This window comes from Notothenia rossii (assembly GCF_949606895.1).
Source record: "Notothenia rossii genome assembly, chromosome: 4".
NCBI lineage: Eukaryota > Metazoa > Chordata > Actinopteri > Perciformes > Nototheniidae > Notothenia > Notothenia rossii.
In genome coordinates, this window is record NC_136902.1 from 56875655 (window position 1) to 56903263 (window position 27609).

General features: G+C 43.1%; 2 long non-coding RNA genes across 2 annotated transcripts; one reads left to right on the plus strand and one right to left on the minus strand.

The window, feature by feature from the left end:
- Positions 1–7636: 7636 nt before the first annotated feature.
- Positions 7637–8695, plus strand: LOC307036009. The gene is made up of 3 exons (XR_013807256.1): positions 7637–7866; positions 8417–8477; positions 8560–8695. It is a non-coding gene; the product is annotated as an uncharacterized lncRNA (long non-coding RNA).
- A 10675-nt stretch (positions 8696–19370) lies between these two features.
- On the minus strand, positions 19371–25785 carry LOC307035554. The gene is made up of 3 exons (XR_013807142.1): positions 23834–25785; positions 22929–23047; positions 19371–22462 (listed from the first exon to the last, which is right to left on the minus strand). It is a non-coding gene; the product is annotated as an uncharacterized lncRNA (long non-coding RNA).
- Between the last annotated feature and the right edge of the window lie 1824 nt (positions 25786–27609).

The window sequence follows — 27609 nt, forward strand, 5'->3', positions numbered from 1 at the left end:
TCATCTGGCTACTCACCATTTCTGTTGATCAGCTGTCTGGGGCTAGCTACCTGTCAGCTGTTAGCATCGACAGCCGCCGAATCCCATTTTTCCCCTGGGTTTTTGGCTCGGACTTCCACCTCTCTCGCCATCTGGATTATCCCTAAACCGGATTGACTGTTGCCTTGAGGGCCGAACTGTCCGTGAGTTAGCTCCGATCATTGCACCGCGGAGTGCTGTTGCTCGAGGCTCGGTCGCTAGCCGGTTAGCTGCTGTGGATATGGTGCTTCAATACTCTGCTCTCCAACTTCTGAGTTTTTTCAGCTCTACTGCACCAGTCTGCCTGGTTGCCATCAGATCATCAGGACTCTTGCAGCGCCCCCGCTACATACACAGATCATCCCGCTACAAATTTATTCACACAAATTCTAGTATTCCTGTGGTACAATCGGCTCTGCATTTCCGTGTTGCTTGTCGACGTCATCTAAACACACGTCACGTGCGCACCAGCTGCTTGAAGCCCCTGGCCTGCTCTGACAGTAGCACTCCTCCTGTCTCCTCTGCAGCCACCTTCATGCTGCTCAATACCCGCTCCCTCAACAATAAAGCACTACTCATCCATGACATCATCATTGATAGGAAACTTGATTTCTTATGTTTAACGGAGACATGGCAGAACCAGCAGGATTTCTTCGCTCTCAACCAAGCTACTCCCCCAGGCTACGTTTACCTCCATAAACCTCGCTCCACGGGCCGCGGCGGGGGACTGGCTGTCATCCACCGAGCAGGCATCCGGGTCAGGGAGATTCCCTCTCCACATATCACATCATTTGAGTGTATTACATTCTCGCTCTCCGGATCACCTCTACTCCAGGTTGCCCTGATTTACCGCCCCCCCAAAGCTTCCACCACCTTCATGTCCGAGCTGAGTGAGCTTATGTCCTCTCTCTGCTCTAAATCACCTTCCACCTATCTGCTGGGAGATTTTAACATCCACGTCGACTCCACCAGCTGTAGCTTTGCCGCAGAATTTCTGTCACTTCTGGACTGCCTCAACATAACACAGCATGTCCAGGGCCCCACCCACTCCAAAGGTCACACGCTGGATCTAGTCTGCTCCACTGGTGCCCCCCCCTCTCACCTGCAGCGCCTAGACCTGGCAGTATCAGACCACCATGCCATCATCTTCACCATCCCCATCCCCCTGCCTAGTCAGCGCCCCAGAAGCACAATCACCTTTAGAGACACCAAATCAGTGAGTGCACCAGCCCTATCAGACCTCCTCATAACCCACATGGCCCCGGCTCTCTCCGACACTCAGCCGGACGTGTTGGTGGCCCGCTACAACACTGCCCTCTCTCTCAGCCTGGACTCTCTGGCTCCCCTCAGAAGCCGGACGGTGTCTTTTCTCTGCCCGGCACCATGCTTCACCTCTGATCTTCGCACAATGAAGCAAACTGGTCGTCGGCTGGAGCGGCTTTCCAGACGAACTGGCCTCACCGTCCATCGTATGGCCTTGGTGGACCATGTGAGGTCCTACAAGGAGGCTCTCTCCAAGACCAAGACCGCCTACTACTCCTCCCTCATCACCTCACAACAAAATCACCCCAGATCCTTGTTCTCCACCATCAACCGACTGCTCCGCCCCCTCCCTGCCACGTACACTGCTGAAGCTCCTGACCTCTGCTCCAAATTCCTCAACTTTTTTCAGGCTAAGGTGATCTCCATTCATCAACAACTCCTGGTGCCCGCCCCCTCCCCCTCTCTGCACTGGCCCCTGACACAGAAATGCACATTCCCAGCTCAACCCCTCAATCCCCAATGCTCTCTCTCCTCCTTCTCCCCAGTGGATGTTCCACTGGTCTCGAAGCTGGTGACCAATGCTAAGGCCTTCACCTGCTCCCTTGACCCCATGCCCACGGTGCTGGTCAAGGCCTGCCTTCCCACCCTCTGCCCCATCATAACAGACATCATCAAATCCTCTCTGTCATCTGGAATAGTTCCCTCCTGCTTCAAAACCGCCTCCATCACTCCCATCCTCAAGAAGCCTGGTCTTGACCCTGAGGAGCTGAACAACTACCGACCGATCTCCAACCTTCCTTTCCTTAGTAAAACCTTGGAAAGAGCAGTCGCCGCCCAGCTTCATCAACATCTGTCAAACCATGAGCTCTACGAACCCCTACAGTCAGCCTACAGAGCACATCACAGCACAGAGACCGCCCTCCTCAAGATCACTAATGACCTCCTTCTCGCTGCTGACTCCGGACAAATCAGTATTCTCATCCTCCTCGACCTCTCTGCGGCCTTTGACACCGTTTCTCATACAGTCCTCCTGAAATGCCTCTCCGACAACCTTGGCATCACTGGCACAGCTCTGTCATGGTTTCAGTCTTATCTCTCAACCAGGTCTCAGTTTGTCAGCATCAGCGGCTCATCCTCCCCCCCGGCCCCAGTCAACCATGGTGTCCCCCAAGGCTCCGTGCTTGGTCCCCTACTTTTCACCATTTACATGCTCCCCCTTGGCCAGATCATACGTCACTTCGGTCACAATTTCCACTGCTACGCTGATGACACTCAGCTCTATCTCAGCACCTCACCATCTGCCCAGCTCCCTCCACAGTCTCTGGTCAATTGTCTCCATGCCATAAAAACCTGGATGACAGCAAATTTACTCAAACTCAACAGTAAGAAGACTGAGCTCATGGTTGTGGCCCCCAAGGCACTGCTCCGGAAGGTTGGGGATCTCCTCCTCCACATTGACGGCTGTTCCATCTCCCCGTCTCCCGAAGTCCGTAACCTGGGTGTCATCCTTGACTCAACTCTCTCATTTCAGTCACATATCAAATCCGTCACCAAGTCTGCCTTCTATCACCTCAGGAACATCTCCCATCTACGACCATCACTCTCCGATTCCGTGGCCGAGACCCTCATCCATGCATTCGTCTCCTCCCGGTTGGACTACTGCAACGGAGTCCTGTTCGGGGTTCCCAGTAAAGCCCTGGACAGGCTCCAGTATGTGCAGAACTCGGCTGCCAGGGTGCTCACTCACACCAAACCCTGGCAGCACATCACCCCCACCCTCATCCACCTCCACTGGCTCCCAGTCAAGCACCGTATCACATATAAACTCCTTCTTCTGACCTACAAATGCCTCCATGCCCTCGCCCCCCAATACCTGTCTGACCTTCTCCGCCACCACACTCCATCCCGGAGGCTCCGATCGTCTGGACAGGATCTCCTCTCTACCCCCCGCACCAGGTTGCGGACTTTCGGTGACAGAGCTTTCAGTGTAGCATCCCCCACCCTCTGGAACTCTCTCCCCCCCGAAATCCGCAGCGCCCCAACCTTGGACGCTTTCAAAAAAGCCCTCAAAACGCACCTTTTCACCAAGGCTTTCCCCACTATATAGTTAGTTTGATAGGTTTATTTTTATTTTTCAGCTACTTGCTTGCCCCCCCCCTCCCTGACCTGTCTGCCTCTTTTCCCCTACTCCCCCCCCCTGCCCGACTTGTGAAGCGACCTTGGGTTTCGTGAAAGGCGCTATATAAATATTATGTATTATTATTATTATTATTAGTTATGCTAAAACAATGTCGGACACCGTAATCTTCTCTGGTCCCCTCCCCAATCTGATCAATGATGACATGTATAGCCGCATGTCATAATTTCAGCGCTGGTTGTCTTGGTGGTGCCCAGCAAACAATGTGGGCTTCATAAATAATTGGGCAGCCTTCTGGGGAAAACCTGGTCTGATTAAGAGAGACATGCAGCATTCATCCTATTTTGGAAGGGGCAAATCTCATTTCGGCAAACATTTCAGGGCTTTGTGGACTTAATCTATTACAAACTGGAGTTGAGACCAGGAGGAATAATTTTCTAGTTTTTAATACTCTTATCAACATATGAGTGGACAAATATAATTTTTGCAAATGTTTATTGTCATTTGAACAATGAGAAATATTCTCATGAATATTAAACACAACAACCTCTGAACATTACAAATAATCGCCTCAATTCAATCTGGAACCTCTCTCATACAATAATACAATACAAAGTGTGTGTGTGTGTGTGTGTGTGTGTGTGTGTGTGTGTGTGTGTGTGTGTGTGTGTGTGTGTGTGTGTGTGTGTGTGTGTGTGTGTGTGTGTGTGTGTGTGTGTGTGTGTGTGTGTGTGTGTGTGTGTGTGTGTGTGTGTGTGTGTGTGTGTGTGTGTGTGTGTGTGTGATGGATCGTTGGAGCTATGTGCAACTCAAGGCATATGCTCGAACGAGAGGGGGACGCTGCAATCATGTTGCACGATCCGTGCTGACTTTTCGTACAATGTCCCACTGTCTGGCTACCTGCATAAAGTCAGGGCCTTCCGGTGAGCGTGGAATTGTGGTGTGCCGCTAGCGGACGGCAGGAGCGGGGCTGTCAGCATCAGCTTGTAGATGGTATTTTAAACTCGTTGCGCTCTGAAACTACGGGGCGGCCGAGGACAAAAAATACACATGCGTTAAAATAATTAGTGGCGTAATTTCTTTTGGCGTTTTTGACAGCCCTAGTAATTACTAAATGGTAGAGGTGGGAGTAAGTCCTACATGTGCAAGTCATGAGCAAGTCTCAAGTCTTGACCTACAAGTATCAAGCAAGTCCCAAGTCACTGTGGTGAGAGTCAAGCAAGTCAAGTCAAGTCATTGCTCAGGTCATGTCAAGTCATACGAAATTCTGATGAATAAGCCCAGTTTCCGCATTTAAATCAGTTAAAAGACAGTGGTTATGAAAATGGATTCAACCCACACTATGATCTTCATTACATACACAGTTAATCATTTGAAATCTAATTTAGACCGATGACAATCATATTAGATTCATATTAACCCCAGAACTGTAGACAATATAGCTAGGACTCAAAAAGTCTGTTCAAAAAGGCAGAATTCCAGGTAAGAAAATCATATATGGCATTTGCCATTACACATGCTTATTTAAATTTCTGTTCACACTAGAAACGCCAACAGCGTCAGCACCTACTTAGATATCATTTTCAAACCATTAAATTCGTTCCTCTTCATAATTTCCTTATAAACTAAGCAGGACGATTTAAAACTCACTTAATTGGGTTAATTTAGAAATGGCTTCAGTTTATCATCATAACAGATCAAAAAGTTCAGATTCATTTTACACTAAATCAAGGAATGATGCACTTCTACAAACAAAAACAACATAATTAAAACATTTAAACAAACTACTAAAAGTAGATGAACTACATTATTCAAAGGTTTCCAGTAACTTCTTATAATAACACAGGGGAAATAAACGAGGCATCTCTTTTTCTCTCTCTCCCTCTCCTGACAGCCCGTCGGTATCAGGGTTAGTCAAAATGAATCCCTTGGAGGTTCTAGTGTTCATTTACCCCGTTTTGTCTTCTCTTTGCTTAATCGATTTGAAACCAAGTCTAACGTAGCTTAAACTTAACGTTAGCTTTCTAGCTAACACAACACAGTCACGTAGCCTACCTTTCTCTGTTTTTTGTTGTTGTTGTGATGAATGAAGTTGGATGTTGTGGTGGTCCTGTCACTGATCTTTATGCTGATGGGTTAGTAGGGTAAGAAAGAATCATCTGTACATTTTTGACGAAAAATAAGCACATTTTTTACTAATTTAGCTCTCTGCAACATTTTCAGAAGACAGATTTTTTAACTGAATCTGCAGCGATGATGAAAAATAATAGGCAACTGATTGGTTCATATTTAATCTTCGTGCACAGTTGGTAGAACATGCTGTTTTCAGCTTCTCAAATACAGAATGAGAATTCTCTACTTTTCTCTGTTTTATATAATATTAAACTGCTTGGATGACACCTCGTGCGCCAGACTTTATAGGAAGCATGCTAAGATCTGAACATGAAACCTATCAGTGAGATGGCAGAGCATAAACAAAAAAACTGTTCATGATGCATGTCAACGGCCTTGAAAAATCGAGGCCGGGCTCTAAGTGCTACAAATCACACACTTTGGAACAAGAGCGCTGCACATTCCTGCAACGCTGCAAGTATCCCCCGGTAACAGTGCTGACCAGCAGCCTGGACAGCAGTTTGGGATGCTGCCAGCACAAAGTTACCTTCTTCACTCCTCACTCGGTCCTGTTCACTCCCAGCGCCGCACCGCTAATGAATGACATGAAGGACAAACTGTATAATACTTGAACGTGTCTGGTGTATCTATTTGCGTGTTTAAATTAGCTCATTTGTGTGTGTCCTTTCTATTGTTACCCCGCACATCAGAGGGAACGCTATACTTACAACCTGTCCTCATGGGGGTGGACACATTCACACTGTGTTATACACGATGACAGTGTGTTCCTGTAGGTGTGTGAGGAAGAAAGCAAGGACAGAGCTCTAAAGAAGTATGGAACTGTGTAGCATGCAAGGATGAGCGTATTTAGAATGCAAGCAAAGAAGAGAAAAGGGAGTGCTCGCAGACGCCTTAATGTTCTTGAGAGGAGAAAAAGGACATAACTCACTGGGGAAATATTGTCTTTCGCCCTCTATGCTTCACTGCTCACCTCCACTATAGATCTGACTCTATATAACAGCTGTTATAACCAAAAGCTCACCTTTTTACGACAGTGATTTATTATTGGGGGATGATGCCGAAACACATCCGTACAATTCAACTTATTTTAGACCCCACACGTTATAGCTTTAAGATTATTGCAAAATCTATGGGCATATAAAGAAGTTTGTCTTCTATATAGGCTATGTGCATAATGCCACTATGAAGTGTGTATTTGACTGATAGCATAATTACTTCCTTATTTATCTGATTTAGCTTATACTCCCCTTTGTGTTAAAGGTTCATATTTGTGTCTCTACTGGTACGTCTCGATGCTTTAATGTTCAAAAAGCTCTTTATTTGTCTCACACTGCCTGTGCTGCAGCACCTCTTCTCACCCTCTGTCTGAAACCGGAGCCCAGGCTGCTCTGATTGCTTAGCTGGCCGGTTCTGATGTGATTGGTCGAACGTTTAAAGATATCCCGCCCCTTATCCTATCACCCCAACAACCAAGGGCGGGTATTACATGGTGATGTCACTATGTTCCTGAAGTAAACAAGTAGTCACATTGAGGCGTTTCAGGCAGGGGGGTTGGGAAGGAGAGAAACTCCTTCTGGAGGGAGATTTAAAGGTTTTAGTCTTTGCAGACCATTTACATTTATTTTTATTTATTTGCATGAAAATAATAATAATTTAAATATCAGAATATGAGGTGCACCAAGAACACTTACTTGCCTGATAATATGAGTATCTTGCATAACAAAATAGGCCTTTTATGAATCTGTCATCCCTCAAAAAGATAACACAATTTAAATACTTAAGCTAACTCTGCACATGGTGAGCTGTTTATGCCTCCTACAGCTGTGACCAATGTGACCCAGAATCCATTTTTAAGATGCATGGTATAATCTTATTAGGAGTGGTATTCGGTGGTAATTCCATCCTGGGGAAGAAACAGGTCAGCAGCTCCTTAAAAGACCAGACAAATGTAAAACACAATAACTGTTGTGTTCTGTGTATAGATCTGTATGTTTGTGGCGAGTGATAATTGCGCAGCTTATTTATCACAGGAAATAATCATCCAGGAAGTTGTGTCAGTCAGTTGGGAAATTACTTGTGGCAGTCCCGTTTTGTTAGCTTCACAATCTGGTTGCATCCAGAGCCATATAATAGAAGAGTTACAACATCTCCGTTCACTCCAATGGACCAGTTTTTTTTTACAGCAATGGCGGATCTTGGAGCCCTCAATAGTTCCCCGGAAGTTAGCTGACTTCCGGGGAACTATTGAGGCTATCTGCGGGTAGCATCGCATTAGAGTTGCAGCATAATAGATCGTTCGTGTTGGACTTTTAAAGGTAAGAAGACGTTTAAAGATTTATGTTGCAGATATTATCAGCACATCTGAGTCAAATTAACATGTGTATTAAAGGATGTTAGTGGATTATCCCTAAATCAATATATTTAGGGAACGTTTACAGATAACAGATAAGGCTAATTTAGCGGATAAAGTTAGCAACACACGTTAGCCACGAACAGCCTATTAATCCGTTCTCCTAATGTTATTTCAACCCAACGTTGTGGAATTAGAGAAAAGGGGCTTCTTAACGTGCTTTTATCTGGGGTGGAGGGAGTTAAATATTAGTTAAATATAACATTGGGGCGTGTGATTGTAGTGGATGGAGGTGGTGAAATGAGGATATCTATCTTGGAGTTCAAGCTAGTATAATATAGTTAACGTTACAAAATAATAAGGAAGAGAGCTATTTTTGTGATACATCGCTATTGATATAGATTTAGAGTGCATATTTGAGGCTTCCAAACAGTCAACAAAAACGTAACTTATGGGTGAGTGTTTTGAGCAGTCATATTATGTCTGTTGATTATTACCTCTGTATTATGTTGCAGCTCAGCTGATTTTGGATTGATGACAAAGGGAGAGGGACTTAAGTGAGAGTGAAAACACAAGGTAAGTTTCAAATAGGTCAGCAATTTCCCACCCTATAGGTTGCTAGATGTATCTAACCCTTTCTCCTGTCTCCCTCTTTCAGCACAAGGACCCCAGGGGGATTCAATGGAGCCTGAAGACCTGCAATGAGACCCTCACCCTGCACCTGAGTCTCACCTCCCAGAGTTTTGCAAGCCTCTCCCTGTTCCTTATTTTTGATTAAACAGACGTTAAGCTTCCCAATGGTGTGGTCTTCATTTTGTGAAAAATATGATTATACATATGTTGTTGTTGCTGTTTTTGTCTTTTGTGATAGTTAAATTGCTCCTGCTGACTCGAGTCAGCCATTCTTTCCTCCTCTCTGTGTCAGTGGGGAAACTTTACATGTGTACTCCTTTCTCTGAGCGCTTGGAGCATCCCCAGGCAGCACAGCAAACCATGGGGGAGACGATATGCCAGGACAACACAGAGGAAAAGGCACAGACAAACTGCATGCATGCTATTCAATGTTTATTGAATTCCATTTATTTACAATGGATGTTCCTAAAACAGCACATTTAACATCATCATGCTGCTGCTGCTAGTCCTTTGTCTCATTGTGCTCTCAGTTGACAATCATTGATAGGCACCTGTCGGTCTCCTGTCCTTTCCTGAAAGTCATAAAGATTACATTAGTGATTTAGGTTACTTATATCCTCAATTACCATGGGATTACTGAAACCACCATGAATTAAAGAAATGGTAGAAATAAATCTAATCTGAATTTTGAAACCTTCCTTCCCATCCCCTCCCTCTAAATATACTGTATCAATAAACATTAGGATGTGATGCTCCTGACTACCAAACAGGTTTAAGAAGATAATATTTGTTTGAAAGAATTCAAAGCAATAAACAATAGGCTTAACCAAGGCAACGTTAGCCTAACATGCATATGTTAACTGGTAACATAGCTGTTCACACTGTCTATTTTCTACTTTTTGTAATGCTATTTTATTTCTATTTAAGATGTTTACATTTTCGATTGTTTGATTCTAGTCTTTTAACTGTCTAATGTACAATGCCTTGTCTTTTGCTGCTGCAGCGCAAACATTTCCCCAATTGGTATCAATAAAGTACTTATTTTTTTATCTTAATCCTCAAATATTAGCAAATTTTACTTTAAAAAAACCAAAACATTGATGTAACTACAAACACACATCGATATGTTGTATAAATATTGCAAATCAAAACCTTTATTGACCACTAATTACCAAAAATTGCGTTTCTATCCTGTTATTTATGCATTCAAATCGTGATTAAAATGGCCCGCCACGAACTTCCGAGGAACTATTGAGTCTCCCTGAACCACGTGACATTTTGGACTTCCGCTGTCGCAACTCTTCTATCTATATGGCGCTGGTTGAATCCATCTTCTGGCGACTTTTTAAGCGCATTGTCTGTAAGTAAATATGTTAGTTGAAACTATATTAATGTAGAACAGTGTTTGTTCCATCATTTGATTGTGTATTTCATACCTTTATTATGTGATGTTAAACTGCATCTGCACCACTAGGCCCAAGCTAACATGTCAAAAAGGCATGTAATTTGATGTAAAAAAGTCAACCAACGAACTAGATTCTTGTACCGGATCTCCTCTCTGGTAAACAAGAATACCCTGAAGACTCTGGCAGGAGCACTCATTCAAGGGTACTATGACTGTGCTTGCACCTCATGGTACCAAAGCACCTCAAAGGCGCTAAAAACAAAATTACAAACATCACAAAACAAACTGGTCAGACTACTGCTTGACCTTACTACTAAAACCCACCTCACCCCTGCCCACTTTGACAACCTAGGATGGCTAAGAGTAGACGACAGAGTACAGCAACTTGCAATGGGCCTGGTCTACAAGATGCACTACACCACTAAGGTACCCATGTACATGTCAAAATACTTCCCAAAGGTCATTGAATTCCACGACCACAACACCAGAGGGAGCTCCACAAATCATGCTAAACCCAGATTTGGCTCAAACAAGGGACGAAACATGTTTCGTAATTATGCCACAATAATGTGGAACGCCCTACCCACAGCTGTAAAGGAATGTGAAACACTACCCACCTTCAAAACCTCTCTAAAAAAGCACCTACGGGAGACTGCAATTCCAAACTGGCCCCTGTAAATGTCCAAACCTAACCCCCTACAATATACAGTTTCCCACCCCCCCCCCCCAATGTATACTCTCTTTTTAGACTCTTGTTGTACTCACAAACAGTACTGTATATGTGTAGATCTGGTATGTCATAAATGTCTAGATGTAACAGTACTGTCTATTTGTATGTCATGTATGTCATATATGTTAAGATGAATTGAAAATGAATCTAAAATGAAAATGTAATCTATCTGTATGTCATGTTTGTCATATATGTTATGATGAATTAAAATGGGGCACCCTGATCAATCAATCAATCAATCAATCAATCAATCAATGTCTATTTATATAGCCCAATATCACAAATGTTACATTTGTCTCAGTGGTCTTCACAGTGTGTACAGAATATCAGTATAACAATACGACACCCTCTGTCCTTAGACCCTCACATCGTACAAGGAAATACTTCCAGAGAAAACCCTACAGTTTAAAGGGGAAAATGGAAGAAACCTCAGGGAGAGCAACAGAGGAGGGATCCCTCTCCCAGGACGGACAGACGTGCAATAGATGCCGTGTGTAAATCTCAAAGATAATACATTTACAACATAGGTAGTCCAAATGTTTGGAAATGCATGTGTCTATAATACAGTGATGCAAACACAGGTATGGTGAAAAAGAAGAGAACTATCCGAAGCAGAAAGAAACAGCGTAATATACCATCTGACAAAGGCCTGTGCTATAATGCTTCAATTAACTGGCTATTATTTATAATATACTCAGATCAATAGGAGACAGATATTTTAAGTTATAAATCAAGGGTTTTTATTATTATTTACAGCAGGGGTGGGGAACCTTTTTCCTTTCAATTTTTACAACATCCTCCGAGGTCCCTACAAATTGTTGAACTCAACCTCTGCTTAAAAAAACTAAAATCACAGACAATTCATTTGGCCTTTCTTTTATGATGTGCAAAGAAAAAGCCACCTCTTAATCCAGATATCTTACCATGACTCGCGCATGCATGTGTGGACGGTGTGGCATGACCACCAAAACCGAAAGATATGGACACAAGATGTGTGCAAATGTACTTAGTATCCATGTGAACATGATTTAAGTGGGGGGGACCTAACCTTCTCTAGGGGGGTCCGGGGGCATGCTCCACCGGGAAGATTTTTTTTTAAATATTGAAGTTAAAAGCATCAATCTGGTGCACTTTGAGAGCAACATTAGGAGATCTATGGATACATCTTTCAACACCCATTTGAAACAGAACTGTAAGCAGCTTTTTCTTTTTGGATATTTTACAAATCACTCCCCTTTTAAACTCTATTCTTGTTATTTTTAACAACTTTTTTGTTACTGTCATATAGTATTTTATACCTGTTTTTCATTTAGTCTCTAATGTCTCATTAATAATTATAATGATCATATCAAGGTGTGCCTTAACCTCACTGAGCTGAGGTTATTTGAGCCTCTCAGGAGAGAGCTCTCTTCCACCTGGTTGTAGAAAAGCTCTTTAAATTTGTTAGCATAGCTAGCTAACCAGATGCTAATAACAACAGATCGCCACTGTGCTTACAACTAAAGACACAGCCACGCAAACACTGCGGTGTGTACGGCTCCTTATGGGTACTGCAATATTTGAAGAGCTGGAGCGGCGTTCCGGTGCCCTCCGTAAGCACTCAAGTCTAGTCTACACTCCTTTCAGATGAGACATAACCACGTGAAGACCTATGGTGAAGACACGTTACGCTCGTGTTGTGTTCAAGGAACCTGTCCTTGGCCAGGAAAAACAGGCACTCGCTTGTTTAATTATTTTGCGATCGAGATTTCTTCTTCTTTTTTGAAGTGAGAAGTTGTCCGTCAGTCGGACGGACTAACGGACGAACTGACGGACCCCCACCCCCCCCCCCCCCCCGAAAACGAAAACTCTTCGGTTCTCCACGAATTACACAAGTCACCCAAAGCAGCGTTAAAAAAGCGGGAGGCGCCGAAAAGCGACTAATTTGCATCACTGATAATAAGAGGATGAATCCACGAGGATGTCAGCAATCTTGTGGGAGCCATCAGGGAAGTAGTATGGTGAGAGTCTGGCAGGACCGCAGAGACAGGTTCAGCCACGACTCGAAGTCCAGGACTCAGATCCAGTGCTCAGGATAGAGGATCCAGGACACACGAGCACAGCATAAGGATTAGCCTCGACTCAGGATCCCGGCGTATATATGGACACAAAAAAGAGATTTGGGGGAAACTGGGTTAATCGGAACATGAGTACACAGGTACAGACAGCCAGAAAGACGGAGTAAGGTGCCCCCCCCAACAGTCCAAGCCTATAGCAGCTAAACTAACGTGTCTACATACATGCACTCCCTTAGGATAGGTTGAGGGAAAAGGGTAGCAAGTAAGAAGTAGGAAACAGAGGTGGAGAGGCGCACACAGGGAAAAAGGTCCCCATTGGAACCTGAATTTGTCAGAGTTAGGAGTGGTTCAGTGACTACGTTCCACACTCCCTGGCCGGGCTAGGCGTTCTCTGCAACCTGTTACCCTCTAATAAACCTCGAGAGGTCATAAAGTTTTAAAAATAAGATCTACGTTTTTAGGATTTAAGTGAAAGAGTTAGAACTAAAATGTATAGGTGAAGAGGCACAACGTATCTACGTCAATGATATTTTATTTTATCACTATAAGCTTTATCAAAAAGGAAGGTCTTAAGCGTACTCTTAAAAAAAACGGATAGGCTGTCTGCTGCCCGAATACAAACTGGAAGCTGATTCCACAAATGTGGAGCTTGATAAGAAAAGGCTCTGGCTCCCATTGTAGTTTTAGAGACTCTAGGAACAACCAACAACCCTGCATTCTTGGAACGCAATGCCCTAGTAGGACAGTAGGGTATAATGACTTCTTTAAGGTAAGATGGCGCCGAGGAGAAGAATTTTAAATTCTATCCTATGTTCTATAGGGAGCCAGTGTAAGGCAGCCAGAACAGGAGTAATGTGGTCCCTTTTCCTAACTCTGGTTAGTACACGGGCCGCAGCATTTTGAATCAGCTGAAGCGACTTGACTGACTTCTTGGTACACCCTGATAATAAAGAGTTACAATAATCCAGCCTAGAAGTAACAAATGCATGGACTAGTTTCTCTGCATCATTTTGAGGCAAGATATGCCTACTTTTGGCAATGTTGCGTCGATGGAAGTAGGCGGTCCTTGAGATTGATTTTATGTGGGCATTAAAGGATAAATCCTGATCAAATATAACACCAAGATTCCCTACAGTCTCACTGGAGGCCAAATTAATGCCATCCATAACTAGTATATCTTTAGATAGTTTGTTTCGTAGATTCTATGGGCCGAGTACAATAACTTCAGTTTTGGTCGTGTTTAACATAAAAAAATGTAAGGTCATCCACGTTTTTAAGTCCTTGAGGCAGTCTTGAATTGTATTTAGGTGATTGGTTTCATCAGGCTTGATGGATAAATATAGTTGAGTATCATCCGCATAACAGTGGAAATTTACAGAATGATTCCTTATAATATTGCCTAGCGGAAGCATATATAGTGTGAACAAAATAGGTTCAAGCACTGAGCCCTGTGGCACTCCATCGCTAACTTTGGCTTGCATGGAAGATTCATCGTTGACACGTACAAACTGAGAGCATTCAGATAGATAGGACCTAAACCAGCCTAAAGCAGTTCCCTGTATGCCAACTAAGTGCTCCAGATTCACTGCAATAGGATATCATGGTCGATAGTATCAAATGCAGCACTGAGATCGAGCAAAACAAGAATAGAGACAAGTCCCTTTTCATGGGCTATTAGAAGGTCATTTGTGACTTTAACCAGGGCTGTCTCTGTGATATGATGTGTTCTAAAGCCAGACTGAAAATCTTCAAATAAATCGTTGTTTTTTAAGTAATCACACAACTGTTTTGCGACTGCTTTCTCAATAGCTTTTGAGAGGAATGGGAGATTAGAAAAAGGTCTATAATTGGCTAAAACCTATGGATTGAGGTTGTGCTTTTTAAGCAGTGTTGGGCAAGTTACTTTTAAAAAGTAACTCTTAATAGTTATAGTTACTGCTATCAAAAAGTAACTAGTTACTTTATTAGTTACTGAATTATAAAAGTAACGAGTAACAAGTTACTTTACTTTACTTTAAAAATAATAACAATAAAAATACAATTGTTTGTGGGTTTTTTTGCTGACTAGTTCTCTGAAGGCAACAGACTCAACCGTTGCGATGGGCAGCATGTCCTCAACAACATACCTGGCAATCTATTGAGTTGACTCTGGGTGACATGTGGCGATTTGAAAGAATCGTTTTTTGGCTGTTTAGATGGTCTTGCTCCATCTGGCTCACTGCCTGTGGTTGAGACGGTGGGGTCTTTGGAAACTAGTTTTATAGCCCCATGTACATTACTTAGGTGCTTCAGGAGATTGGCATTGCTGTTATTCAATGTGGACAATGCTTTCTGTCCTGCACACAGTTTACATTTGACCGTAATATTTTTTGCGTCCTTTATCCCCACAAATTGAAAATAGTGGTTATATCTCCAAGTTGTAAATGCGCTGCTGCTCCATGTTCTGCTCTCGCTGATACTTGCATCTGCCTTTGTGTGTGTGTGTGTGCTGCCAGCTGGTGGTGAGCGTTGCCGTGTGCGCGTGTGTGTGTTAGCATTAGCAAGTGTTCGTGTGTGTGTATTTTCCCCATAAGGAAAGACCCGCCCAACTCTGTCTCTGATTGGCTTACCCTGAGATGTTGCCCCGCGTTAACCAATCATCACTCCACTCTGGTTACTTTCACTTTTCCATGGTGCTGTGAGAGGACATCGCTGTATTCGCCTGTAAGTTACATCCGCAGGGAGATGGTTCAGTTCCATCACATAATGTAATGCAGTAACGCACAGGCGCGCCGGATTCATTTTAGAATTGGGGGGGCCAAAAAAAGTGCGTGTGTATGGCCCAATCCCAAACTACGCCCTAGACACTCCCCCTCCGTGACGGAGTGAACTCCGTGGAGTGACACATGAGGCTCCCTCCTGTCAGATGGAGGGAGTAAATACAGCGGCAAGCTTTGGGACAAACTCCCCTCTCTCCGGCAGAAACAGGAAATGCCGTAACGGCTACAACGGTTTCAAATCAGCATCTCTTTGACAAAAAATGTAAATGAATAACTCAAATAAAACTCCAAACATCTTTAATTGTGTTACTTTTTTGTAAAGCTCTTAGTTTTAAACCTGATGTTTATAAGCTTCTTAGTGTTTGCAACAGTCTGTAAATATAGGCTACACAATTTTATAATAAAATGCACACATTCACCTTTTTCTAGACTAAACACAGGTATGATCCTAAGTAAAAAAAAAAATGAGGTTATCATGAGGTTGTTAACATCGCAATGTATCACTATCGTTTAGTGGTTTTGCAAAGAATTAACCACTCTGTTTTTGTACCATTCTGCGTTGAAGTACCTTCTCTTTGCCCAAATAATCTACTAGCGGTCTCCTTTTTTCTGATAGTTAGCTGTACAGCTTTAACCGCCTCAATGTCCCGACAGCAAACCTCCATGCAGTTGGAACCAGCCTGTTTCGGTTCAACAACGGCGGCGGTGGGGTCGGCGGCGGTTTTGACAGTTTCTGCGGCCGCAGACTAGAGCTGCTGCTTTTGGGTTCATCTGGCTTCGCTGTTTGAAGAAGGTCCAGCCTCCGGAGATGTGGTAGTCAGGGATGTGACCTTCCAGTTGTTAAATTTAAGTTTAGATTGACCGTATTTAGTTTTCTTCTGCGCTGGTTCTTCTGACATGTTTGCAAGTGTATATATTCTTTATATCTCTAGGTTAACGGCTGACACACACAGCAGAACAACGTAACAAATAAAGTAAACAACGTAACAAATAAACAAATCTAAGCTTTTTTATTGGTTGTAATTTACATGGATACATTTGAATGGTGTGACAATGTCCTATTTGATTGGGTTAAAATGTACATATTCTTCCTGTTATGTCTGCCTGCTTTATTTTACCTAATGCAAAGTGACCTGCTCCATCGAAATCGTTCGCATTGACCCGAAGACACATTTTGATTCCTAGCTTTCTAATGAGATCAGGATTGTTTTTGTACTCCAAATATTAAGCAAAATATGCCACATTATATAATGACTGTTACAGAGTCATCGTTTTGAGAAAAAGGCCTTTAAAGTGTTTCTCTTCTCTGGAATCCATCGATCTGATTTATTATTAGCGGAGCAAATGATCAAAAATACTACGGAGGGAAGATATTTTCGTTTGGATTACTGCACTCACGGGAAACACCGGCTGTTGTTATGCCTGTTGTAACGTTAAATTACTCAGTTCTCCGCTTGTAATTATGCCATTACAAACTTCAAACCTGTATTTATCATCTGCATTTGCCGAAACAAGTTGAATATTCTGAAAGCCAAGACTTTGTTTATTTGAAATCAGATGAAAACGAACTGTAACGGACCCTGCCGTGTTATCTATGATTACTATGCCTTACATTCATAATTTCAGCGGGAGGGAGGGGGAGCGGCGCTGCGGAAGAGCAGAGTGGCCAGTGAGAGGCGAGCTGTGGTCTTCCCTTTACAAGCTTAAAAAATGCGTGTAGCTAATGAGATTGAATATATATAACAATACAAAATAACAAAATATACACAGCTAGATCAGATCGCGTTTTAGATGCGACTTTAGAGTAGAGGGGAATTATTGAAACGGGATCTGTACAGTGTTCCGCGCCGCGTGTAGGAATACGTGTGTGTTTGTGTATTTTTGCGTTTGTGTGTATTGTGTTTGTTTCCCGGGGAAAAGACTCACGAGAGGCTGTTGTTATGCCTGCAGTGACGTTAAATTACTCCGTTCTCCGCTTATAATTATTCCGTTACAAGCTTCAAAGTTGTAGGCCTATTTATCATCTGAATTTGCCGAAACAAGTTTAATGTACTGAAAGCCAAGACTTTTCTTATTTGAAATCAGATAAAAACAAACTGTAACGGACCCTGCCGTGTTATCTATGATTACTATAGGCCTACACCTTACATTCATAATTTCAGCGGGAGGGAGGGGGAGCGGCGCTGAGGAACAGCAGAGTGGCGAGTGAGAGCTGTCATCTTCCCTTTACAAGCTTCAAACATGCCTGAAGCTAGTGAGACTGAATATAACAATCAAAAATAACAAAATGTACACAGCTAGATCAGATCGCGTTTTAGATGCGACTTTAGAGTAGAGGGGAATTATTGAAACGGGATTTGTACAGTTTTCCGCGGCATCTGCTGCTGCGAAAATGTGGGGCAGGGCTGAAAAGTGGGGGGGCCAATGGCCCCCTGGCCCCCCTGCTTCCGGCGCCCTTGGTAACGCACCCATTTAAATCACAGTAACTATAACGGCGTTACTTAATGGGAATAGGTAACTAGTAACGCTATTAGTTGCCGCAAAGGAGTAGTTGCGTTGCAGTAACGCGTGGTGTACATTTTGTATACGTTTCCTCCCCTACATGCAGACATGCTATCAAGTATTGGTGGAATCTCTTCCTTACATTTGGCTATAGCACTAACAGAGCTTTTGACTAATGCTTTGTAGTCTAGTAACAGTACTTCAAAAGTTACCAAAAAATGGTCGGATAAAGCAGGATTATGCGGTTCGACTAATAGTTGCTCAATTTCAATAACAGAACAAGTCAGAACAAGGTCGAGAGTGTGATTATAGCAGTGGGTTGGTTTATTTACACTCTGACGAAAACCAACAGAATCTAATATAGAGTTAAATGCAACAGTAAGGCTATTGTTATTATTATCATCGTCAACATGAATATTAAAGTCACCTACGATAATTACTTTTTTTGTTTTGTTTCAGTGAGACAGCATATATCAATATTATAATCTGATATTAAATCATTTACCAATATTGCTTTAGATGCTAAAGATCTTATGTTTAAGAGTTCACATTTAATCTTCCTGTTTTGTTGCACTGTAGTAGTTGTTACATTTACTTTTATTAAGTTATTATGTGTGACACCTTTATTAGGTTTTACTTTAAATTGTCCTTGGGCAGACACACACACCGTTAATATTGGGTATTTTATTGGAGAGAGCGTAGAGAAACATATAAAACTGCGACTCCTCCTCCTGGTCTCAACTCCACTTTGTCATGGGTTACGTCCACAAAGCTCTGAAATGTTTGCTGAAATGAGATCTGCACCTTCCAAAGTAGGATGAATGCCGTCTCTCTTAATCAGACCAAGTTTTCCCCAGAAGGCTGTCTAATTATTTACGAAGCCCACATTGTTGGCTGGGCACCACCGAGACAACCAGCGCTGAAATGATGACATGCGGCTATACATGTCATCATTGATCAGATTGGGGAGGGGACCAGAGAAAATTATGCTGTCCGATATTGTTTTAGCATATCTACACACCGACGCCACATTAACTTTGGTGCATTCTGATTGGCGTAAACGAACATCATTACCACCGACGTGAATAACAATCTTACTGTATTTACGTGTATTCTTAGCCAGCAGTTTAAGATGCGCCTTAACGTCGCCCGCTCTGGCCCCCGGAATGCATGTAACTGTGGAGGCTTTGGTCTCTAATGGCACATTTCCACTGCAGCGGGGTAGCCCCGTTTACAGGGCCGGTTCTACGGGGGTGCATAAGGGTGCATTGCACCCTCAGTTGATTCGTTATGCTCCCTCGTTTGACAAGTGAAAAAAAAAAATATGAAAAGTTAAAAATATTACATATATAATAATAATAGTAGTAGTAATAATAATAATAATAATAAGTAGAAGAAGATGAATTTGTAGTTAAATAACATTGTCTGCTGCATTTATTTGGTCAATTTAAACGGTAAGTAACGTTATTATGTCAGGTGTGCCTGACCTGTGCCGCTGCGCATTGATCATCTGCAAGGTGCTTACACAGCAGTCAATGATGGACATCAGAAAATTGTTAAAACAACCAGCCCTTATCGCCAGCAGTAACACTGTATCTACTGCAGGTAATAACAGTTCAGATCATGGCGGCATTTCGTTGCCCACGGCCACTGTTGTGGACACTAACGCCCGACTTCTCGGCTTTGCCCGAAACACTGGCACCTCTCAGCGGCCCGCAAGTGCAAGAGGACCTCGGCAAAACAGAGCCTGCCCAGGTATATTTAAAAAAAGTACCCAACTCGCCTGTACAGTGGGGTAAGGCACTCATTTTGCAGCTCATGGTTTCAAAACAATTAAACAACAAACAATTAAATTCAATGATTCTTTCTTCTAAACCATGAACGTGTATCTTAGACCCAATTCCAACTAAGCTGTTAAAGGAAATTTTCCATTAATTAGCACTTCTTTATTAAATATTATGAATATGCCTTTATTATCAGGCTATGTTCCAGAATCATTTAAAGTAGCAGTGATAAAACCTCTTCTTAAAAAGCACAATCTCGATCCAGAGGTTTTAGCCAATTATAGACCTATTTCTAATCTCCCATTACTCTCAAAAATTCTTGAGAAAGGGGTCGCAAGACAGTTGTGTGATTACTTAAAAAACAACGATTTATTTGAAGATTTTCAGTCTGGCTTTAGAACACATCATATCACAGAGACAGCCCTGGTTAAAGTCACAAATTACCTTCTAATAGCCCATGACAAGGGACTTGTCTCTATTCTTGTTTTGCTCGATCTCAATGCTGCATTTGATACTATCGACCATGATATCCTATTGCAGTGAATCTGGAGCACTTAGTTGGCATAAAGGGAACTGCTTTAGGCTGGTTTAGGTCCTATTTGTCTGAACCCCCTTAGTTTGTGTGTGTCAACGATGAATCTTCCATGCTAACCAAAGTTAGCCATGGATTTCTTCAGGGCTCAGTGCTTGGACCTATTTTGTTCACACTATATAGCTTCCGCCAGGCAATATTATAAGGAATTATTCTGTAAATTTCCATTGTTATGCGGATGATACTCAACTATATTTATCCATCAAGCCTGATGAAACCAATCACCTAAATACAATTCAAGACTGCCTAAAGGACTTAAAAACGTGGATGACCTTAAACTTTTTGATGTTAAAAACGACCAAAACTGAAGTTATTGTACTCGGCCCAAAGAATCTACGAAAAATACTATCTAAAGATATACTAGTTATGGATGGCATTAATTTGGACTCCAGTGAGACTGTAAGGAATCTTGGTGTTATATTTGATCAGGATTTATCCTTTAACGCCCACATAAAATCAATCTCAAGGACCGCCTACTTCCATCTACGCAACATTGCCAAAAGTAGGCATATCTTGCCTCAAAACGATGCAGAGAAACTAGTCCATGCATTTGTTACTTCTAGGCTGGATTATTGTAACTCTTTATTATCAGGGTGTACCAAGAAGTCAGTTAAGTCGCTTCAGCTGATTCAAAATGCTGCAGCACGTGTACTAACCAGAGTTAGGAAAAGGGACCACATTACTCCTGTTCTGGCTGCCTTACACTGGCTCCCTATAGAACACAGGAGAGAATTTTAAATTATTCTTCTCGCCTACAAAGCCCTTAATGGGCAGGTGCCATCTTACCTTAAATAACTCATTATACCCTACTGTCCCACTAGGGAATTGCGTTCCAAGAATGCAGGGTTGTTGGTTGTTCCTAGAGTCTCTAAAAGTACAATGGGAGCCAGAGCCTTTTCTTATCAAGCTCCACATTTGTGGAATAAGCTTCCAGTTTGTGTTCGGGCGGCAGAAAGCCTATCCGTTTTTAAGAGTACGCTTAAGACCTTCCTTTTTGATAAAGCTTATAGTGATAAAATAAAATAATCGAATAAGAGTGCATTGACGTAGATACGTTGTGCCTCTTCACCTATACATTTTAGTTCTTACTCTTTCACTTAAATCCTAAAAACTTAGATCTTATATTTAAAACTTTATCAAAAACCTTTCCCCTCTCTGACCTCTCGAGGTTCTATTAGAGGGTAACAGGTTGCAGAGAACGCCTAGCCTGGCACCGGGAGTCTGGAATGTAGCCACTGACCTACTCCTATAGCTCTAACCAATTCAGGTTCCAGTGGGGACCTTTCTCCCTGTGTGTGCGTCTCTCCACCTCTGTTTCCTACTTCTTACTTCTTACTTGCTACCCTTTTCCCTCAACCTATCCTAAGGGAGTGCATATATGTAGACACGTTAGTGTAGCTGCTACAGGCTTGGACTGTTGGGGGGGGGCACCTTACTCCGTCTTTATTACGTTCCCTTCTGAGCTAGGGGAATCAAAGGGAAGCAATATAACCAGATTGGTATTTGGTATAATTATAAGTGGTTTTAATGCACAACAGGTGAACAAAATGGCGGGCAAACAGCCTGAAGCAAACAAAAGAGCCAAAAACACCGGTTTAAATAACAAACAAATAGGGGCCACAAAGGCACAAGTTTAAATGGGCAACCAAACTAAGGGAGGACTCTAAAAGTTGAGTCTAAAGACATACAGGGAAAATAAATACTAATATACTAAATAAAGAATGAAACAAAACCTCACTTTAAAAGTGGTACAACTAACCAAAGCATCTATACAAAACACAGCTAAACTAAAGGCAACCGTCACAGAATCCTAAACTACTCTAAACACTAACTAAGCTACTCTACACTCTAACTAACCTACTCTAGACACTACTAATCACACAAGTTTAACCCCAGAACAAAGAGCAAGTAGCGAGAGGCATCTGTCCACATACAGAGCCTCCAGAATGATGATTGTCCCCAAGCTTTGTAGTCATCTCCAACAGGTGTGCGCCGGCTGTGCGCTGCGATTGGAGTGCGTCGGGCCCGGTGTGCTCCAATCGCAATCTTCAGGGGCGGACCAGGAGATGGCAGCCAATGCCGGGAGGGCAACCGCACAGCTAATTTACATAGAACACACACAGCTGAAAACACTCAGACGACCAGGAAGGCAGCAGCCGTAACACTCCCCCCCTTAAGACACAAACCCACAGGTTTTGTGAACCAAACACACTAACAAACTCCTAATAACACACATTAACATCACAAACTCAACCTAACACACTAACAAAGCAACCTATCACAAAACAAAGCTACCTAATAACACACACTCAACCTGGACAAAGCATCGCCCAACACATTCTCTGAACCCTTTAATGACGGGTGTCTACTGTTGTAGTCCCGCACAATCAGAGCCCATTGCAGGAGACGCTGGTTGTGCTTGGACACGCTGGGGCAGAATATGAATGGATCGTAACATGTACACATCACAATTGGCCAAAGGCTGGGTCCAACATCAATCTTAACATGTTGTAGAGCCAACACTAACACTAAGATCCGATACACGAGCTGACGCTCTCGGCTTACCGGGAGTGTCGAGAAGTCTAGAGGCTTGTCTGAGCCGGCGTGTTGCGCCAGTCTCGCAACATCCTTACGAGGAGGAGGGGGAGCCACAATTTCTGGCTTCTCCTCGGACACAGCTTCATCTGAAGGCACAGGCACAATCATAGGATCAGATAATGAAACATAAGGGTCACGTTTACTTGCCTGTGCGCATGCGTGTTTAGCCAGGCCAATGCCTTTAGGCGGGGATACATTCTGCCGCTATTCCTTAGTTTCAGAGCTGCACAGTTGGCAATGACATGTCCAGGTTTATGACAGTAAAAACACTCCCTCTCTTCTCTGTTCACGTTACACACATTTGCTGGCTGAGTAAATGGTGCGGCTGACACACTGCGCGATCTCTCAGTAAAGACAGGGGAAAACACAGATGTATGCGTTAACACATACTCATCGGCTAATACAGCAGCAACAGAGAGGGTATTTACTTTTTGCACATTTAAGTAAACAACAATGTGCTAAGGCAAACATTTTTTAAACTCCTCCAACATGATCAATTCCCTCAGTGAAGAATAATCGGTAGCATTACATGAAGCAATCCACCTACCAAAACACATTCCCTTTTTCCTAGCGAACTCTACGTGCGTTTGATCAGGACTCTTCCTATAGTGTCTAAACTTTTGCCGGTAAGCTTCAGGAACTAATTAGTACACTCTGAGGATGGCAACCTTTACTGAGTCATACTGCAGGATGTCCTCTAACGTGAGAGCCACAACTGCTTCCTGAGCTTTTCCATATAATTTGCACGTTACCATCAGAGCCCAAACTTCAACCGGCCACCGCAATGCTGTAGCAATGCGCTCGAAGGCACCAAAATAGGCATCCACCTCAGTCTCACAGAATGTTGGAACTAGCGAAATGTTGTTACTCACGTCAAAGGCAGGTGGAGGAGGTGGAGATGGCAAGTTTCTTCCGGCAGAGTCAAAAGCACCGGATGCGCGCAGTTGGGAGTCTAGCTCCATCTGCCGTATCCGGACTTCCTTATCTGCTTCGATTTTTTTAATTTCCTTATCGGCTTCGATTTTCTTTACCTCCAACTGAAAGTGCCTGTCTTGCTCCCTGTCTTTAGCTTCCAACTGAAGTTGCCTGTCTTTAGCTTCCAACTGAAGTTGCCTGTCTTTAGCTTCCAACTGAAGTCGGGCGAGGCGAGCTTTAAGTTTATTCCCTTCCCGGAGATCAGGACTACCAGGAGACGGTGGACTATAGCGAGGCGGCGCAGACGGTGCTTTACACTGCTCGCTCCCCTCGCTGTCACTACCCTCTCCTTTAGCACGGATATTTTGCACAGTGAGCTCAGCTTGTGCAGGCAGCACCAGAAAACCCCTTTCCACCAACTCATCCACCACCAGAGCCTTTAACTCTTTTTTTAATAACTGTTTTGCCACTGGGAGACCAAAATGTTGCGCTATCTCATATAAGTCGTCTCTACGACACTGAACTAACTGCTCATGAGAAGGACAGACCAAAAACGACTCCAAATCAAAAGTTGCCATACTCAGCTAAAACTGCACACAACCTTACCAAATTGTTTTTAGCTATAAAAAACACTTATAACCCCAGGAATGTAGTTATATCCCGGACGAGTCCCCATTTTTACGTTCCCTTCTGAGCTAGGGGAATCAAAGGGAAGCAACACAACCAGATTGGTATTTGGTATAATTATAAGTGGTTTTAATGCACAACAGGTGAACAAAATGGCAGGCAAACAGCCTGAAACAAACAAAAGAGCCAAAAACACTGGTTTAAATAACAAACAAATAGGGACCACAAAGGCGCAAGTTTAAATGGGCAACCAAACTAAGGGAGGACTCTAAAAGGTGAGTCTAAAGACATACAGGGAAAATAAATACTAATATACTAAATAAAGAATGAAACAAAACCTCACTTTAAAAGTGGTACAACTAACCAAAGCATCTATACAAAACACAGCTAAACTAAAGGCAACCGTCACAGAATCCTAAACTACTCTAAACACTAACTAAGCTACTCTACACTCTAACTAACCTACTCTACACTCTAACTAACCTACTCTAGACACTACTAATCACACAAGTTTAACCCCAGAACAAAGAGCAAGTAGCGAGAGGCATCTGTCCACATACAGAGCCTCCAGAATGATGATTGTCCCCAAGCTTTGTAGTCATCTCCAACAGGTGTGCGCCGGCTGTACGCTGCGATTGGAGTGCGTCGGGCCCGGTGTGCTCCAATCGCAATCTTCAGGGGCGGACCAGGAGATGGCAGCCAATGCCGGGAGGGCAACCGCACAGCTCATTTACATAGAACACACACAGCTGAAAACACTCAGACGACCAGGAAGGCAGCAGCCGTAACAGTCTTTCTGTCTGTTTGTACCTGTGTACTCTCATGTTCCGATTAACCCAGCTTCCCCCAAATCTCTTTTTTGTGTCCATATATATGCCGGGATCTTGAGTCGAGGCTAATCCTGTTGCTGTGGTCGTGTGTCCTGGATCCTGAGTTCTGGATCTGAGTCCTGAACTTCGAGTCGTGGCTGAACCTGTCTTTGCGGCCCTGCCTGACTCTCACCATACTTCTTCCATGATGGCTCCCACAAGATTGTTGACATCCTCGTGGATTCATCTTCTTATTATAGACACATGCATTTCCAAACATTTGGACTACCTATGTTGTAAATGTATTATCTTTTCGATGTACACACGGCATCTATTGCACGTCTGTCTGTCCTGGGAGAGGGATCCCTCCTCTGTTGCTCTCCCTGAGGTTTCTCCCATTTTTCCCTTTAAACTGTGGGTTTTCTCTGGAAGTTTTTCCTTGTACGATGTAAGGGTCTAAGGACAGAGGGTGTTGTGTTGTCATACTGATATTCTGTACAAACTGTGAAGACCACTGAGACAAATGTAACATTTGTGATATTGGGCTATATAAATAAACATTGATTGATTGATTGACAACAGAGATTGGCTGGAATATTAATGTAAAAAAAGATGCCATCTTCTGCTATGCATGTAGACATTTCGGTTCAAGTAAGTCAGATGCCTTCACCACAACTGGCTACAACAACTGGCGCCATGCTAGGCTACGTGATAAGGGACTGGGAAGGCATGAATCAAGCAAAGAGCACATAGATCAATAGATCTCTTAATTTTGCTCTCAAAGTGCACCAGATTGATGCTTTTAACTTCAATATTTAAAACAATATGGGTGAGGACCCCCCTAGACGGGGTTAGGTCAACTCCCCAATAAAAAAAAAGCACTTTACCACTTCACCCTCTCTAATCTCAGATGCACCCTGAGCAATTTTGTTCTGGAAACGGGCCTGCCCGTTTAAGCGTCCCTAAGCGTCCTCGCTCAGGCCTCGGGCTGCCTCGCTGGCCGTCCGAGGCCGTGGCGCATTTCCATTACTATTTAGGACCTGGGGTAGCATCGCAGTGTAGGCGGGGTGATCGGCTTTTTGGCGGGCTTTTTGGCTGGCTTTTTGGCGGGCTTTTTGGGCGGAGCGACACTGGGTAAAACTGCAGTGGCGTCATCTTCAATGCGACACAACTCACAAAACACACACAACAATGGAGGATGTGGAAGCGATCGTTTACTTGTTTCTTGGTGTGTGGCTTGTTATCACAGCAAGAAGGAAAATGATCACAGCAAGCAGGGAAGTGATGTTTAAAAGTAGGCTGCGTATAGCAAGACGAGATGCAGAAGAAGCTGACGAGAGAGTTTTGGAAGTCCTACAACCAGGCCTGGAATTTCGTCATTTTAGGGGCAAGGCCACTTGGCCTTTTGAGTTGTCAATTTTTTAAGGGCACAAAGGCCAAAAGCCAGGGCACCAAGGCCATAAATTAAAACAATGATTTAACATACGATATGAAGTGACTACGATTGTATATGCATTTACAATACTTTTATATATATTTATTAAGCATTCAATGGAAACCAAATTGCAATTAAACAAATTCTTTATTAAAACTACAAAGGATTCTTATAGCACAGACATGTTTGGCTCACTGTGAGACTGTGGTAGTGGGCCTACGTCAAGGTGCGTCCTTATTCTGAGTCACTTGAAGATGGAGATGATGAGGAGTCAGGGAGATTTGGACTTTTGGGGTTCCTTTGACCATAGGGATGAATATTGGGTCTCCTTTTGTTGATGCCAGCTGCCCACCATCTTGCCACAGCTTCATCACTTTGATATTCAGCAGGAACACAACCCTGGGATTTGATGAGGAGTAGATCTTCAATTGTTGAAGTTTGCAGGCTTAAACGCCAATCGCCCTGCATTCTCTTCATTACCGTTTTGAAAATTGGGCGATATAAACGAGCAGCAAACTTTGAACTTCCGTCTGCGATCGCCGGTGGTCAAATAAGTCTGCACAGAGGTCTTTGACAGCTAACAACACAGCGCTAACTGCCTAGCACTAGATAATAATAAAAAAAGAACACAACTGCAACATAACTTATCCAAGTAGTAACAAAAACACTTCAAAATATTATAATTATGCATTACCATACGAGCAAGAAATAGTAATGTTATCCATAAAATTACACTTAAAGCTGGACAAATGAAAAACTTAACGGCAAACAGGATCATCACAAAACCATACCTCACCTCAGCCTTTTATTGAGCGGAGAATCAGCTAGCTAGGTCCTAGACCGTCCTACGCACACGGACGCG